We start from the raw sequence: 18,779 nt of genomic DNA, 5'->3' as shown, positions 1-18,779 counted from the left end.
TCTACAGAGTGAGTTCCAGGACAGCCAGTGCTGTTACACAGAGAAATCCTGTCTTGAAAAACAACAACAGCAAAACAAAACAACAAAACCCCCCAAAAACAAAAAAGCAAATAATAATAAAAAAATAGATATTACCCAATACATCTCTGAAGATACTGCCCATAATATTTTTAAACATATATTTATTGGCTTCCCACTCTGTGGCAGCCACTACTCAGTATATTAAGGATAGCTAAGTCCCTGTTCTCTCTCACCCAACTTCTGCTGTACAAACTTGTAAAGACCATTCATTGAGATTGAGAGAAGTGTTGGAGTAGAAATATGATGGAATTAGGTCCCATTTTATCACCCTGTGTTCTGTAAATTAATCTTGGCTGTCAGGTCAGGGAAAGCTTCCTTGAGCTTTATAGGATATGGGAATTCACGCCGGATAGTAACTCGGAGGCTGGGCATATTTGTTTTTTTTTTTTTTTCAAGAGGGTTTCTCTGTGTAATTTTGCTTGTCTTGAAACTCACTCTGTAGCCCAGGCTGGCCTCCAACTCAGAGATCCACCTGCCTCTGCCTCCCTGAGTTCTGGGATTAAAGGCAAGCACCACAACTGGATTGAGGCCAGGCATACTGGACTAAAATAATGCCAGCACTGTGTAGACATCAGGGAGGAGGGGAGGGACAGATCTTGTTTCCAGTAGAATTTGGATTCCAAATGCAATTGGAAGTAATTGAAGATTTAAAAAAAGAAGTGTCTCCTGTTCAGATTTTGCCATTGAAGTCTGCCCTGTAAAACTTTTCTAACTAGAGAATGGGTTTTAGGGGAGTCAATGTAGAAAATAGGGAGATCTTTGAGGAGATTCTCATAGGCATTAAGTTGAGAGACGGCAGCGACTAGAGCCTCAGAAGAGGTGGAGAATGGTGAGAAATAGTCAGCTCCTGGCCATATTTTATTTTTAATTAATTTTTACACAGTTTCTCCTCCTGTTCCTCCCCCCCCCACCCCTTTTATCGCCTCCCCCAACCCATCCACTCCTCAGAAAGGGTAAGGCCTCCCACGGGAGTCAGCAAAGCATGGCACACCAAGTTGAGGACTGAGCAAGCTCCTCCCCTATGCACCGAGGCTGAGCGAAGCATCCCACCACAGGAAATAGGTTTCAAAAAGCCAGCTCATGCTCCAGGAACAGGTCCTGGTCCCACTACTAGGGACCCCATCAAATAGACCAAGCTACACAGCTATCACCTACAAGCAGAGGGCTTAGGTCGGCCCCATGTAGGCTTCCTAGCTGTCATTGTAGAGTCCATGAGCTTGCACGAACTCGGGTCAGCTGTCTCTGGGTTTTCCCATAATGATCGTAACCCTCCTTGTTCATATAATCCCGGATCCTCCCTCTCTTCAACTTGTCTCCCGGAGCTCGGCCCAGTGCTTGGCTGCTGGATGAAGGCTCTATGATGACAGTTAGGGTAGTCGACAATCTGATGACAGGAAAAGGTCAGTTCAAGCACCCTCTCCACTATTGCTAGGAGTCTTAGCTGGGGTCATCCTTGTGGATTCCTGGCACCAGGTTTCTCCCTAACCCCATCATGGCTCCCTTTATCAAGATGTCTCTTTCTTTGCTCTCCCTCTCCGTCCCTCCCCCAACTCGCTGGTTTAAAGATAGAGACAAAAGGATGTTCTGGAGAATTGAAAGTGACCTAGGAGGGCAAAAGGGTCAAAGTTGGGTCCAAGATTTCTTCTTGTCCTGAAACCAGGTGTTATCATTAACTGAAACGGACACTAGCAACAAACGTGACTTCTGACGGGTCACTGAACAGCTCCACTTTATGCGGGTGGGATGGGTTCTCAATGTTCTTCTTTGACTTTTGAGTTGCCTGTTTGTGGAGTGGGGTGGTGGTACTGGAAGGCTTTTTCTGGTTTGTTAAAGATATCACAATCCACAGATTTCTGGGAATCACTACAGTCTCTCTTTCCAATCTAGTCAGAAATTTGGAGATTCACACGGATGAGAAGCCCCAAGGCCAGGCAAGCTATTAAGCCCCTTCAGTGCACTTCTAGAAAGTGCACCAGAGTGGGCGGTGCCAAGGAGGGCTTAACAGGAACTTTCTTGGAGTTCTGCTGGCTAAGGAAGAGCTTTCAGCAGAAACAAAGTTAAGAGACCGGGTGGGGTGTGGTGGGGCTGGGCCTGGCTTGGCCGGAAGGAGTTTGGGTGGGGTAGAGTGGGCAAGCTTCAGGACAGAGGTGAGGTGAGGAAGCTTCCACTAGGAGCTAACTCCAGCTTCATAAACCCAACAAAAAGGTCTGGGGCATTGTTAAAAAGGCCCCAGGATTCTGTCCGCCCATCAAAGAGGGAGGAAAACCCAAGTTGTGTGATGCAGCTTTAAAGGGGCTGGTGATTGACAGAATGTGTAGCAGTGGATGGGGTGGAGCCGCTGGGTGGGGTCTGGGACAGGCAGCTGGGAGAAACCAAAAGGGAGAAACAAGAAAACCATTGCCCCTGACATCGCTAACGCTGGGCAAGGGACGCTAGTGCGAATGAGGGGAAAGGAGGGTTTTAGATCTTACCACCATTCCCGCCACTGGCTAACTCCCTCACACCCTTCTGTCTCGCCTTAAGATCAGTACTATCGAGTGTACCGGCATCTCCCTAAGTCTCCCTGGGCTCGGTTCGCGGTGCGAGGCGGCGAGGACCCCGCACACGCTCTGGCCCTGGAAGGGGCTGGAAGGAGAGGATGCCTTCGGAGGCACGCAACCCCAAAGTAAGTCCCTTTCATTTTGTCCAGCCAGCACCTCGCCTTTGGCCGCCCTCATGGGGTCTCGGCGGGGCGGGGACGTGGCGGCATTTCTCCGGGTAGCTCACTCCAGGAGGAAAGAAGGGTGGGGCAGGGTGGAGTAGGGTGGAGGAGAGGGGTGGAGGGTGGTGCTCTGCGCCCAGAGCGGCCACGCGGCCAGCCTGTGCGCACTGAAGCGTGTTGTGTGTTTACAGCCTCTGTTTCCACTCGTGGTGTTACAGCTTCGCTACCACCCTTCTAGCATTCTTTCTTTTTGTCACACTCCAGCATCCCTATCAGGTTGCTAGAAACCTCTAGCTGCGAGCTGGGAGGGCTCCATCTTGCCTGGCTTCTTAAAGGGACAGTGCACAATTTACCTAGGGGATGGCTCTCTCGGACTGGAAATTCAGTTTTAAGAAGAATATCAGTGTCTTATTTTGTTATAACACTACCTGTTTATTGAAAGGAATTTATGTGCAGAGGAAAGCTCCTCCTCCTCCCAGGTTACCCTTCAAACTTGGTTCTAACATCCAGTGGAATTTGAGGAGGTGCATCGTGGGCATCGATGCCAGTATGCACATTAGTTAACCAGAGCCAACTGGCTCTGCAGTTTTAGCCGAAGGGAATCGTTTCCATTCCTCAGGAGGCAACACGACAGTGCAAATGACTTGAACAAATTAATTCATTTTACAGATACTTATTTAATGCCAACTTGATTGCCCGTGGCTGATTATGCTGTTGGACAATGTGTGTAAAATCTCAAGGCCCTGCAGAATGTTGTCACGGACTCCTTTATTGGCTGATTGGTGGCCAAGACCTCCTCCCAGGATATGGGGTGGAATGTTGAATTTGATTCCAGCATTTGCCAAGCATCTCTAACATATACACTCTTAGTTCACATGTATTTCCTTTCTGTCGGTGCTGGGAATCCCTATACTCAAATCAAAGGAACTGGGAGCCCAGACTGGAAAACAGGATAGCAAGTCAAAATGGCTTGTAAAGTGGGTGTGGTGGTACATGCCTGCCATCTCCACCCATGGGACGCTGAGGCAGGTGGATCTCTGTGAGTTCAGGGCCAGTCTGGCCTACATAGTGAGATCCAGGCCAGCCAGAGCTACAGAATGAGATCCTGTCTTAAAAAAGAAAAAAAAAAAGCTTTGGAAGAGAACAGGATAGATCTTGTACGCGCTATCATTTTCATGTTGGTGTCTTATCCACTACATTGTGTTGGGAAGGAGGGCCCCGCCAGCTCTCTCCCACTAGATAAAGAGTTGGTATAGCAAGCATTCCGTAGGGATGGCTTCTATGGACCAATGGCATCTTTTACACGTGTCTCTCTTTTGTTCTGCTTAGGGAGGGTGGCAGGATTGTGGATGTAACTTAATGATGTCTCCACAGACCAAAGAGATGAGATTATTGTTTTAGATTTTAGGGCTGTTATTTCACCATGAAGTACACTGTGTGGTGATGGAGTGCCCAGTTCCCCTCGGCTTGCAGTCCACCAGTTAACTGTCTCTAGTGCTAACTGTAAAGTACAGGGTTGCCTTCCTCTTTGCTGTGCTGTGTTTCGTTGCGTCTCCAGGACCAGTTCTCATCAAGGGACGGTGTCTGTTCTAGGTTCCTCGGCAACATTTTAAAGCAAAGAACAATCCTCTATCCTGTGTCTCCTCTGAAGATCTTCTAAACTTCAAAACAGTCTTATTCCAAACAGTCTATATTACTGAGTTGGGTGGATTCAGATAAAGAAAAAAAAAAGACTCAACATTTTTTTCCTATGGCCTCCTGAAAACAAAGGAAAACACATTCAACAGAAACACTCCTGGTTGCTTTTGACAGTGGGAGTGTAGTCTTGTCACTGAGTCAAAAGGCACTTGTGCATGCCATACCTACCCTCGATTGGAGGGTGGGGAAGGGACTGTGTGTTGATTCCACGGCCAGTATTTCACCTCTGGTATTTGTGTCGTTTGTTAGGGGCTGCTAGACTTCGGTTTTAACATTTGCTCGTCCCCTTGGTGTTCATGTTCGTTGAATTTTCTTTGTGGGGAATTCTGAGTTGTATATATGGGAACTAGGAAACGCTTAGCTGTCATATTGTTGTGGAAATATGCTTATTACCTTTATAGGACAAGGGAAACTTTATGAGCCTACTAAGAGGTACTCAAGGAAAGCAGTAGAATTTTTTCTCCAAGGGTTTTAAGTGGCTTCCCCATAGTACTTTGAGTTATTTGGTGTTATTCTGCTTCCTAGAATTTCATCTATGACAAGGAAAAGGGTTTTCATATGAGATAATTGTAAAAACCAAACAAAAACCAAAAGCAACGAGATTATCTCTCTCCTTGCCTCTGTCTCTGTCCTCCTGTGTCTCTTTCTTCCTCCCCCACCCCTGCCCTCGCCTCTGCCTCCCTCTGCTTTTGTAATTCTATAGCACTAGTCCCGACCCTCAAATTGCCTTTTGGAATGCCTAGACTTTCCTATACTAGAAAAGTCTGGACAGCTTTGGTTAAATCCTGTTCTGGTTCTTACTCAGCCCTCAAGAGTAGAAAGCTGCAAAGGGGAAAATTTCAACACAAAATTATATTGTAGCATGATAGTAATTTATTCACTTCATGAGTATATGCTAAGAATCTTTTCTGTGCCATGGGTGCTCTTGGAAGGGCTAGACAACAACAATATGTGTTGAGTGAAGATCTAAATTAGTAGGAATACAATATGATATGCTGGGGAGAGCTAATTAATGCAGATAGTCAAGGGATGCCACTTTGATAGGATGCAGAACAATATATCTCATGAAATAAAGGAGAGAGCTATGAGGATATTTGAGAAGAGTGTTCTACTTGGTGTGTTCCAGGAATAGCAGAAGCCCATTATTGCCAGCCATGATAGCAAATACCTGGTATCTCAGCACTTTTGAAGCTGAAGGACAGCCTCGGCTAGCTTGAGGTATTTAGTAAGGCTGAGAAAGAAAGGAAGGAAGGAAGGGAGGGAGAGAGAAAGAGAAAGAGAGGGCTGTCTTCACTGGAGAGCCACAGGACATGAGGTCATCGAGATAGAGGAGGCTAGGTCCTACAGAATTGTATGTAAGGAGTTTGGCTTTTATTCTGAAGGGGTTAGGATGCACTATTTCTTGTTCTTTAATATTGTAATTATCTTTTTTTGTTTTGAATTGGAGTAGAATTGCATCATTTCCCACTTCTCTGCCTCTCTCCAGCCTCTCCCAGGTACCCTCCCTCTAACCATTCCCACAAATTGATAGGGTCTTTTTCTCTGATTATACCTGATACATACAATATGTATGTGTATGCACAAATATACAAATACACCCGGCTGAGTACATTTTTGTTGCTTGTATGTAAAGCTTGCATTTTTTTGAAGAAAACCATCATCTATCATTTCAAATTCTGCGTCACTAAAGAGTGCCGAGCTGTTCATCTTGACAAAGTTGAGGTTCATTGTCTTAGGGTTTGGCTGTAATGCTTCCTGTAAAAAAAAAAAAAAAAAAAAAAAAAAGCCGGGCGGTGGCGCATGCCTTTAATCCCAGCACTGGGGAGGCAGAGGCAGGCGGATCTCTGTGAGTTCGAGGCCATCCTGGTCTCCAAAGCAAGTTCCAGGAAAGGCGCAGAGCTACACAGAGAAACCCTGTCTCGAAAAACCAAAAAAAAAAAAAAAAAAAAAAAAATCTTAGTAGGAAAGTTTTTGCTGAGTCGTTCTTGCCAACTAGTACTTCATTTTAACATAATTATCTGAGGATGCTTTCAAACACATGTGAAAATACAAACAGCTCCCCTACATTTTAACAAAAATATCACGGCAAATTTATTAGCACCAGGGAAATTCTTAACTTTAATTACAAAAGTGTCAAAGATTTTATAATGCTATTTATCATGGAAATATGAAATAGTTGCTTGGAAATCTTTTTAAACGTTCAGTACCACCAGCACATGATTTCTTTTAAGTTAGTTGTCAATGGACTTTTCAAGTTTAGATATCTCACTAGCCTGGGGGAACTCAGAAAGAGAGAATGAGAAGAAAGGGAGTTAAAAGAGAGAGAAAAAGGATCAGAGTCCAGAGAGGAAAATGTTACAAGACTGTTTTCAGCATCTCCATTTTACAGTTTGAAAATTCCATCGTCTTTAGGCCTTGAAAATCCCCCTTCTCATTACAGGTCCTCTTTAGGGGTAAGGTAGGTGTTATGTTGGATGACTATATGTTGGATGGATGCATGGAGAACTGCTTCTTCCCCAAATAATTCTCAATTCGGCCACATAGTGGACTCACTTGATGAATATTTTTAAGAAAATTCGGATATCTTTGCCTATCCGCAGAGATTCAGATTAGGTACCTGGGGACTGACCTGAAAGAAAGGAGTTTTAAAAACAGTCTTTAGGTGATTTGAATGTGGAATCAAGGCTGCCTAGCACTCTCTTAGAGGTGAGGTTATTCTAGTATGATACCTAGACCAGAAGCACTCTCACCACCTGAAACCTTTTAGAATGTCAAATTTCAGCCTGGTGTAATGCCACATGCCTTTAATCCCAGCAATCAGGAGGCAGAGGCAGGTGGATCTCTGTGAGCTTGAGGGCAACTTGGTCTACAGAGTGAGTTCCAGGACAGCCAGGGCTATACAGAGAAACCCTGCCTTGAAAAAAACCAATGTGCACACACACACACCCCAATCAGCCAGAGATGTGCCAACCACTCTGGACAGAACCTTCCCATAGGCAATGGGCATGGACAATAGTCATTTAAGCTGGACATGGTAGCCATGTCTTTAATCCTAGCAGTTGAGGTAGAAGCAGGTGGAAGAGGCAGGTGGACCTCTGAGGTAGAGGCCAGCCTGGTCTACAGAGTGAGTTCCAGGACAGCCAGGGCTGTGTAGAGAGAGACCCTGTCTTGAAAAAAAAAACACAACAAAAACAAACAAAGAACGTCAAATTTCAGGCCATGCCTTAGATGAGCTGGTTCAGAAACTGTTAGAAGTGGGACCCAGTAATATGGCTCTTTGCTTTAGAATTTGGAGGTTCTCACACGTTTGTATCAGGCCCAACACACCTGAGGATGGAATATACTTAGTTCAATAACAGAAGTTCTTTTTTTTTTTTTTTTTTTTAAAGCTGAGGACCGAACCCAGGGCCTTGCGCTTGCTAGGCAAGCTCTCTACCACTGAGCTAAATCCCCAACCCTAACAGAAGCTCTTTATGCTTATTGGTGATAGGCAGGAAAGATGTGCTTGCTCCCATCCTGTATCAGGATCTCATTCCCACACCATCACTCCAGTATTTGTATTGCGTGTATCATCTGCCCACCTTTCTTTTAGCTTAAACATTCTTTATTGTGCATTGTTTTACTTAATCTTCACCATAACTTTGCAAGACAGACACTGTTATCATCTCTATTTCACAGATGAAGAAACAGGGGCCCAGGAGAGTCCTTACTAAAGATCACACAGCTAGTTAGTGAAAGATAGATTTTCTCTGTTGTATCTTCGGAGACTTTGTTCTTCCTGTCCTGTCTTCACGGTTTCTTGTTTTGTTCTCCCGCCCATCCCACCATACCTACATAGTATACTACCATGCAGCAGACTCTCTATTGAGCATTTTCTTTAGGTGCATCAATTCACACTGATCACAACAATCCCTTGAAGCAGGTGCTGTCATTTTTCCTCTTTTATAATTGGAGCACAGGAAAAGCAAGCAACTTGCCCAAGCTTCCAGAGCTTGAGAGCAGCAGAGAGACGTCTGGTGCAGAGTGTGCAAAGTCCGAACACTGACCATTTTGTTATACTGCCTTATCTTCGGTAGTTTGAATGAGACATGTGCTTTAGGGGCTTGGGTATTTAGACCCTTGGCCCCCAGTTGGTAGCACTGTTTGGGGAGGTTACCTTTGGGGAGGAACCTTGTTAGAGCAAGTACATCACTGGGAGCAGGCTTTGAGTGTTGGGAGTCACACCCTACTTCCTGTTTACTCTCTCTGCTTAGCGCTGAGGTTCCAGAAGTGATCTTGGAGCTTGCTACTCCAGCCACCATGCCTGCCCCTTGCTGCCATGCTTCCTCACCAAGATGGACTCTCATTCCTCTGGAGCCATAATCCGAAATAAACCCAGTCTTCTAGACGTTGCCTTGGTCATGGTGTTTTGTCACAGCAACAGGAAAGTAACCAAGACATGATTCTAGCACGTACTGTCTTTCCCAGTCTCAAGCAATCTTTCTTTGATAACATGCCACTTAACACCTACTTCGTCTGCACTTTCAGTTGAAATCCGACGAAACTGCTCTTACCAAGGTCACCATAGGCTCTATCCTGCCTAGTGGTCGGCCTCTAACTCACTTAACTATTGCATTCAGGCTTGCAGGTTGTCCTTTCTTTCGAGCCCCCGCTTCCTCGCCTTTCATGTCAGTGTTATTTCTTGGGTTTCCACTTGCCTCTCGGGTTGTTCTTTGCACTCTCTTGCTACTCCATAATCCTTAAATATTTCTACCGCCGCTCGTATGATGCCTGTCTGCATGACAAGCCTCCGTTTTTCAAGTAGAATGTTTCTCCTGAGCGTAGACCATCCATCTGTTAACTGGACAGACATTTCAGCGTCTCACAGGTGGTGGGGCTAACACCCTTCATATATCAGCGAACCTCCCATTTCCTTTTTAGTCCTCTGGTTAACAGTGACCTAACAGAGTCAGTTACCCTTTCTTTTCCGTCACCTTCTAAATTATGCTTCATTTTTCATTGTATCTGACCTGGCTTATTCAAACAGCTCCTTTGTTCTTCTCTCTGCCTGCAGTATCTCTGTCGAGCTGTATACTCCAAAACGTGTTGGAGCCCTAACTGTTTCTGTACCTTAGAATGTGAGTGTATTTGGAAAATTTTGTTTTGGTTTGGTTTTTGCTTTTTTCAAGATAGAGTTTCTCTGTGTAGCCCTGGCTGTCCTGAAATCTGTTTTGTAGCCCAGGCTGGCCTCCAACTCACAGAAATCCGCCTACCTCTGCCTCCTGAGTGCTGGGATTAAAGACTTGCACCACCACCCGGCTTGCAAATTGTTTTTTTTTTCAAGACAGGGTTTCTCTGTGTAGTGTTTATTCTTTCGGTTGTGATATCCTTACATACATTGATTTTTTTCACTTTCGTTCACTAATTTTCATAGTTTACAATATAGATAGTCATCACCTCTCTGGTTAACTGTTTTCAAGGTATTTGGGGGGATATTTGTAAATGGGATTATGGAAAGCTGGACCTTTTAATAGCATACACTCTCTCTGTCTCTATCTATCTCTCTGTGCATGTGTGTCTCTGTCTGTCTGTCTGTCTGTCTCTCTGTGTAAGTGTATATGAACATGAGTGATTAAGCGTAACAGATTTTAAAACTGGATCAGAGTTTAATTTTGGTGTATCTTTGGTTTACTTAAATCTAATCATGTAGTTTATTCATTTCCACTCATATATTGCAGATGATGATGAAAGAAAGAACATTTAGTCCTTTATCTCATTCATTCATTCATTCATTCATTCATTCATTCAACTTCTACCAGAACCCTGTGTAGTCAGCTCTTTGCTATAGCTTGGGAAACTGGAGACAGACAATACTCTAGCATTTCTTGGTTGTTTATTTTATGCTGGCGACCATGCTAACCTCTTTGCATACTTTTCAATTAAATTTGCAATAGAGTTATACTCATCTTTCAGATAAGGATGATGAAGGTTAGCGAAAAATTGTGTCAACTTAAAGAGAGGAATCCTGGCAAATGTGCCTAGTGAGCACATTATTAATATGAGTAGGTAAGACGTGGGTGTCATTTGGGGAATGCAGGGTAAGAGAAGGACATGCTACAGAAAATGATGCTTATATCTTAAAGAAAACAGGGATTTTTCAAGATTTGTGAATTAAGAAATTACATTGTACAACAGATAGAAAAGGTATGTAGAAAGGAATGAAAGCCCTGGAGTGATGTGTGCTCAGGAAATAGTACTTCATTATGGCACGTAATCTGTGGCAAAAAGACTCAAACAGTGGGTAGAATCTAGGATACAGCCACAAATAAAACAATCCTTTTATTTTTATAGATATAGTGCTAAGGGTACTTTATTCTTGTGATATTCTTTACTATTCAAAACCTTTGCATAAAGCAGTTACTCCTAGCACAAGAGATGATTTAAAGGTATGCTTGGTACTTAGGAGTAGTACCAGAGACTTGAAAAATTACTGAAGTCAGAAAGTAGACAGAAATCTGAGGACTGACAGGACCCTACGACTACCACCAAGGGGATGAAATCAGCACTTTGTGGGAGGCTGGTTATCAGAAATGGCTATTAGGCATGATAGTTAAAGTTGTACCACTACCGGGCTGGAGAGATGGCTGAGAGGTTAAGAGCACTGACTGCTCTTCCAGAGGTCCTGAGTTCAATTCCCACCAACCACATGGTGGCTCACAACCATCTGTAACAAGATCTGATGCTCTCTTCTGGCCTGCAGTCATACATGCTGTATACATTATAAATAAATAAATCTTTAAAAAAAAAAGTTGTACCACTACCACCACTAATACAATGAATATACTCCCTGATATTTTAAGAACTAAATTTGTCATCATCACTTGAAATCCCACCACCCCAGAACTCTGACAATAATTATAAAGATGCTGGGGAAACTCCACTAATAATTGGCAGAATTTGAATTTAAACCCAAGTAATTTTGTTCCGTAACTCATGATTTTAGTCATTATGTTCAATCATTGATGATTATTTTGTTGTTACATATTTAGCAAGATAGTCAGTAAGATTGGGAAGGAAATTGAGTCAGGATGGATTAGTAACTTTGGGTCACACTACCAGTCTGACACAATGCATAATTGAATAAATAATGAAAAAGATAAAAACAGATGAAAGATTTTACAAGCAAGAAAATAGTAAGCTAGAAAACTTCTTGACAGGTCACAATTCAAAGACCTACACACTGATATCAGGGTACACATGTTCATGTTTTTAAAGACTATTTTCTCAAAATTAGAATTCATTGTCAGTGTTTAAGAGACAGAGTCACCAGAAGCCGAGTAGATGCTTCAACTTTAAATATTTTATTTATTAAATATTTAATATCTTTTGGTTCTAATGTGACAAGAGATTTGGTTGTTGTTGTTTAAGACAGGGTCTCATTATGTACCTCTGGCTGTCCTGGAATTTAATATATAGGTAAGGCTGGCCTCAAACTCACCAAGATCCTCCTGCCTCTGCCTCCTCAGGGCTGGTGACTAGCTCTTCAGAAGCAACTGAGTTGAAGTGGGAAGTTGTGGAGTGGTGGCATGGGGGGAGGTACTGACATTTTAACTAACTCAAGCAAACTCATATTTATTTAATCCAATGTAAAGAAAAGTCAGATTCCACGAAAAGAGATGGGAAGCTGATGGGAATCCAAGGTCTGTTACGAATCTTAGATATCTCTCCCTCTGTGTATTTGCTATGGCACCTAGTGGGCAAGAGAGAACTTCTTTGTGTGCTGAGTTCATGTTACAGTTGTTATGGTTCGGTTACTTGGAAAGACATTGGATCTCATCATTCTGTTTCCAAACTCACAGGACTCTGACATGCCTGGCTTTGGTCCTTTCTGGACTGCTAGACAGGTTCCTAGGGCCATGGAATATGATCAGAGCTCACATCTTTGCTAACGAGTAAGGAGTTTTCAGGGGACAATTTCCCCAGTCTCTGTTATTCTGTTATGGCAACAGGAAGCCGATGAAGATAAGTAGCTATCATAGAACATTCAGTCAATGAATGATACATGCATGCATTTTCTACCCGTTCTCCTATTCGTTCCTGTTACAGCCCACTTGGATTGGGCCTAATGGAAGTACATGCTTTCTCACTCACCCTCACAAGTAAAAATTCGGAGACATTTTTATATCTGTCACACCCTATTCAGCCTACTTGCAAATTTGACACCTTAATTTGCTGATGAAATGTATGTATTCCTTCATCTATTCTTTGCTTCACCCGGATATGCTCAAACGTTAGTGCAAATAAATTCCCTGCAGTTCTGCTTGTAATGCAAATTGAGTCCGGAGATCTGGGCTTGAGCCTGCGGAAGGTATCCTTTCTGGTGTCTGAATGGATCCCACTTTGTATAATAAGGACAGAGGAAACTTAAAATTTCTTCAAATCTGTTTTCTTTACCAGAAAGTGATTGTTATTTAAATATGTTAAATGACTTCTCAAGGTCACAGAGGTAGTCAGTGACACAGTCTAGACTTCAACTTTTTTTCCTTGGTTTTTCCAGACAGGGTTTCTCTGTGTAGCTTTGGTGCCTGTCCTGGAACTCACTCTGTAGACCAGGCTGGCCTTGAACTCACAGAGATTCGACTGCCTCTGCCTCCCAAGTACTGGGATTAAAGGCGTGCGCCTCCACCGCCTGACTCCAACTACTGATTCTTTTTTTTTTTTTAAAGATTTATTTATTTATTATGTATACAGTGTTCTGTTTGTATGTATGTACACCAGAAGAGAGCACCAGATCTCATTACAGATGGTTGTGAGCCACCATGTGGTTGCCGGGAATCGAACTCAGGACCTCTGGAAGAGCAGTCAGTGCTCTTAACCTCTGAGCCATCTCTCCAGCCCCAACTACTGATTCTTATGTTGTATTTTCTTTTTTGTTCGTTTATTTATTTATTTATTTTTTAATTTCCATTTTTTTCATTTTACATACCAATCACAGCTCCCCCTCCCTCCCTTCCTTCTGCTCTCCGCCTCCAACTCTCCATCCACTCCTCATAGAGGGTAAGGCCTCCCATGGGGAGTCAACAAAGTCTGGTACATCAAGTTGAGGCAGGACCAGGCCGCTCCCCACAGCATCAAGGCTGAGCAAGGTGTCCCCATCATAGGGAATGGACTCTAAAAAGGCAGCTCGTGCACCAGCGATAGATCCTGGTCCCATTGTCAGGGGCCCTACAAACAGACGAAGACCTGGAGATGAAAAGTTTCTATACCCCATAAGCCTCTCTGCTGACCAAGCAATCCAAATCAGACTAAATCAAACCAAATTAGAAAAAAATCCCAGGTTTAATGGGTAAAACACTCCTGGGTGATTCTTTGGCCCCCCAGAGAGGAGACAGGGAAGAGAGACCAATAAACCATATGTCTGTTCTCTCGGGAAGCGGGGGGAGGGGGGGGGACGACGACGACACATGACGGACGACGACAGGGAGGGGAGTTTAAATACCCTGTGGAAGTGGTCTTGAGTATCTCTGGGGGGAGGAGCCGTGTTTGGTGGGCTTTCTGAGATGAGGCAGGGTTTAAGGAGAGAAAGATGTGGGAGGGGGATTGAGGTGGAGCTTCTACCAGAACATTCCAGACTCTGGGTGAATGGATGCCAGGGGGGCCAGGATATTGAGGTGGAGCTTCCACACAACTGTCACCCACATTCAGAGGGCCTAGTACAGTCCCCTGCAGGTTCCCCAGCCATCAGTCCAGAGTCCCAGAGTCCGGGAGTTCCCACTAGCTCTTGTCAGCTCTCTCTGTAGGTTTCCCCAACATGATCTTGACCCCCCTTGCTCATATAATCCCTCCTCCCTCTCTTCAACTGGACTCCCAGAGCTTGGCCTGGTGCTTGGCGGTGGATCACTGCATCTGCTTCCATCAGTTAGTGGATGAAGACTCTATGATGACAGTTAGGGTAGTCACTAAGCTGATTACCAGAGTAGGCCAGTTCAGGCACCCTCTCCACTATTGCTAGGAGTCTTAGCTGGGGTCATCCTTGTGGATTCCTGGATTTCCCTAGCACTAGATTTCTTCCTTACCCCATGATGTCTCCCTCTATCAAGATATCTCTTTCAGTTGTTCTCCCACTCCGTCCCTCCCCGTCCCTCCCCCAGCTCAACCATCCTGTTCCCTCATGTTTTCAACCCCCATCTCCTCCCCTTCCCCCCTTCCCAGTTTACCCAGGAGATCTTATCTATTTCCCCCTCCCAGGGTGATTCATGCCTGTCCCTCTTAGGGTCCTCCTTGTTACTTAGTTTCTCTGGGGATGTGGATTGTAGCCTGGTTATCCTTTGCTTTATATCTAGTATCCACTTATGAGTGAGTACACACCATGTTTGTCTTTCTGGGTCTGAGTTACCTCACTCAGGATGACTTTTTTCTAGTTCCATCCATTTGCCTGCAAATTTCATGATGTCATTATGTTTTTTTTTTTTTAACCGAGTAATACTCCATTGTGTAAATGTACCACATTTTCTTTATCCATTCTTCAGTTGAGGGACATCTAGGTTGTTTCCAGGTTCTCACTATTACGGATAATGCTGCTATGAACATAGTTGAGCAAGTGTCCTTGTGGATAGAGCATCCTTTGGGTATATGCCCAAGAGTGGTGTTGCTGAGTCTTAAGGTAGGTTGATTCCCAATTTTCTGAGAAACTGTCATACTAATTTCCAAAGTGGCTGTACAAGTTTGCACTCCCACCAGCAGTAGAAGAGTGTTCCCCCTATTTAACATCCTCTCCAACATAAGCTGTCTTCAGTGTTTTTGTTCTTAGCCATTCTGACAGATGTAAGATGGTATCTTAGAGTTGTTTTGATTTGCATTTCCCTGATGGCTAAGGATGTTGAGCATTTCCTTAAATGTCTTTCAGCCATTTGAGATTTTTTTGTTGAGAATTCTCTGTTTAAATCTGTACTCCATTTTTAATTGGATTATTTGGTATTTTGATGTCTAGTTTCTTGAAATTTTTATATATTTTGGAGATCAGTCCTCTGTCAGATATGGGATTTCTTTGCTTATAATCTTTTCTTAAAGCAATTCCTTGATTTTTTGAATTGCTTTTTTGTATCTCACCTTAGCCTACTTAGTGCAGTAGAGGAGTCTTTTTTTGTTTTTTTTTGTTTTTCAAGACAGGGTTTCTCTGTGTAGCTTTGCGCCTTTTTCCTGGAACTCGCTTTGGAGACTAGGCTGGCCTTGAACTCACAGAGATCCGCCTGCCTCTGCCTCCCGAGTGCTGGGATTAAAGGTGTGCGCCACCACTGCCCGGCTGAGGAGTCTTATTGTGTCTTAATTGAACACAATTTTGTTTTGTTGAATTATTACTTTATTTACTTTTATTTCCTTGTAAATACATTTAAGTCAATTTCATTGAACATGTGTGATAATTACTTTATGAAAGCTTTAAGTAACTTAGAAGGCTTTATTGGTCCAAAAGGAGAAGTGAGGCTCATTCAAGTATTTGGAGATAAGATTCAGTCGCTGATGAGGGAGAAGTAAAAATCTTTAAAATGAGCTCTCACTTCCAGTCTTAAAGCACACCGACTCTATCTGAATGAGGCTGAGGTCCTCATGTCCCAGTGCATGGAGGGGACAGTGGACAACTTCCTCCTTAGATGAGGTGGAAACCCCACAGATTTCCACAGATACATCTTTCAAACTATTTCTTGCCAGGCCCCTCCACCCAGAATACCTACAAGTTGAAGAATTTATTTGAGATCATTTGATAGCCCAGGGATCTGACATTTGAGAACCTGCAAAATCCTCTTCAGCATCATTGGAATCTACCACTTGAGTTCTTCCTTTTCAGCCGTGCTGGAATGCATGTGACCGTGTTTATAATGCCTGGTGGTACCTTTAATAGTCTTTAAACTTCCTCTTGTTTTTCAAAGTTCATTTGGTGCAGTTGTGTTAAATTTGTCCTTTTTGACTCAGTCAGGGGATATAAAATATAATATTTATAACTGGGTAGGTTTAACGTTGGGGATCTAATTTTGTATTTCAGCCCCTGCTAGTGAGAAGCAGTACATTCATACGGGGAAAATATTCCAGTAAAACAGCCTCTTGTTCAGTATTCAAGGGTCAAGGCGGCACAAGCTTCTGAATGCCCGGTATTGTTTCTTTTCTCCCTCTGTGTAAATGTTATTTTGTTGAATCTACTTAATACAAACCTGTGAAATACCATTTTCCTGTGTTATGAATAAGTAATTATGGAATCAGTGACGTTAACTAAAAATCTTCCTCTAGGTCACATGAGTAGTATGTTAAGTGATCTATCATGCTGCTTTTACGTACCAAAGTTAGCAAAACGACAGATTCAAATGTCACAGGCCCCTTAAAAAGTATTGGCTGGCTACTCATGATTTACCCATTTTCTTCTCACTGCCTTACAGTGAATAGAAATTAGGTCGTAGACTTATCAGGAGCCTTTGGACTCCCATAGCATTAGATTTAGATATTTAGGAATGTCTTAGTCATGTCTGCCCTCAATGCTTACAATGCAAAAGGATTCTAGAAAATACTTGTTGAGTGAAGTAAAGAATAAACAAGTAAATGAATAAATCCAGGTTTGGGGAATCATCTACATAGTTTGTAACTTCTTGGTAGATTATACATCATTTTACACATTGCTTAACTCTATATAAATTATTTATGTATGTCTATAGGCACAGATAAACATACTCATTCAGAAATTGCTATCCTGGTATTTACAGACTTATAAAGATACATCACATAAATGAATGTACTTGGTTTCCTGATGCTGTAAAAATCGTACCACAAATACTATCTTAAGCTCCATGCATACTACTTCTAACCTTGGCCTCCTAACTGTCTGATGAGATACACATTCTTTCATGTCTCCTGTACTTCAGTTGTACGTACAGTTCAAATTTTCTGTGCATAAATTACCTGCTTCTCTGATTACTGTACAGGTAGAATCAGAAGATCTAGGTGGCACCTGAGGAGAATATCTATGGCCATAGAGTCGGTGGCTTAAAAGACAGAAATTCATTCTCATAGTGCTGTGGGGTAAAAGCCTAACATCCGTATGCTGCCAAGGCCGGGGTCCCACACAGACCTCTATGCTAAGATCCTTTCTGGGTTTTTCCAGATTCTTCTAGCCCCATATATTCCTTGGCTTGTGACAGCATAACTGATTTCTCTGTCCTTTTATTTGTGTGTATTTTTTTTCTCTCTCCACATGGTGTCTTCTTCTTGTAAGGGCATACTTATACTGAACCAAGATCTGCCTTAATCACTTCATCTTTATTTTATCCACAAAGACATTATTTTCAAGTAAGGTCTCATTGGCAAGTACTGACCTCAACATATCAAGAGCTCATTTTGAGGGATACAATTCAACCTGTAATGGCATGTCCTCTGGCTCTCCAGGATTCATGCCCTTTGTATGGGAAAAGACTTTCAACTGATCCCAGTATTCTCAAAGGTCTTAACCCAGTCCAAGTCTAAAATGTCAACTAGATAAAATCAATACAAAAGTCCCAGGTTTCATCTGTCATTCATTTAAATAAGATACGGTTGATTGAGAGGTCCCTCCAGGGGCAGAATTCTTTTCCATCTACAGACATGTAAAACCTGGAAGAAAAATTAAGAAAGCCAGGACAGGGACAAAATGCACATTGTCATTCCAAAATCCTTCAAACTAAAAGAATAAAAGGGATCATGGGGTCAAAGCAGGTCAAGGAACATTGTGTTAAAGGTCAAAGCCTGAGAAGAATCCTGTGGTGTGATTCTCTGTCCCCTTGGCCTGGTAGTTGTGCCCTCCCAGCCAATGGGGCAGTGACCCTGCCGTCCCTACTTATGGAAATGAGGTGTTTGGCCCAGGCCTCTGTAGCCACGCCCTGGCCCTTCAACTCCCTCTTTCATTTCTGCTCAGTCAAGACTAATAATGCTTCTGCTGGCAGGGGATTCTCACAAACCTGTTGAATAGCCAGTCCACAGGGTTAGAGCTTCAAGATGTCGTTTGGGAGAACACAATTCAATAGAAAACAATAAGATCTCTATAAAGATATATAATATCCACATGCAGTGTAAAGATGAGTTGGGGATCAGTAAATACTTCTAGTCTAGCTGTTTCTTGTTCACACTAAAATGTTTCTACCTTGAGATTGTCTTTCCATTTCTCTGCCTAACACATCACTCCTGATGTCTCCTTTGCTTGCTTTGTTTTTAACCCATCTGAAGACTGTCTGACTAGTATGTATTTGTTATATATTTATATATATATTATATGTGTATTATATATGTATATTTATTTACACTGAAG

General features: G+C 42.9%; 1 protein-coding gene across 1 annotated transcript in view; it reads left to right on the top strand.

Moving 5' to 3' along the window:
• Positions 1 to 2,241: 2,241 nt before the first annotated feature.
• Positions 2,242 to 18,779, top strand: part of Klf8 (Kruppel like factor 8) — a 162,410-nt gene continuing 145,872 nt past the window's right edge. The window contains exon 1 of the mRNA XM_028883422.2: positions 2,242 to 2,746. The gene's annotated coding sequence lies outside the window, so the exon portion shown is untranslated. The remainder of the gene's footprint in view (positions 2,747 to 18,779) is intronic.

Source organism: Peromyscus leucopus, chromosome X, assembly GCF_004664715.2.
Source record: "Peromyscus leucopus breed LL Stock chromosome X, UCI_PerLeu_2.1, whole genome shotgun sequence".
In the NCBI taxonomy this organism is placed as follows: Eukaryota; Metazoa; Chordata; class Mammalia; order Rodentia; family Cricetidae; genus Peromyscus; species Peromyscus leucopus.
Note: the sequence above shows the minus strand (reverse complement) of the source record. Positions and strands in the feature narration are given on the sequence as shown.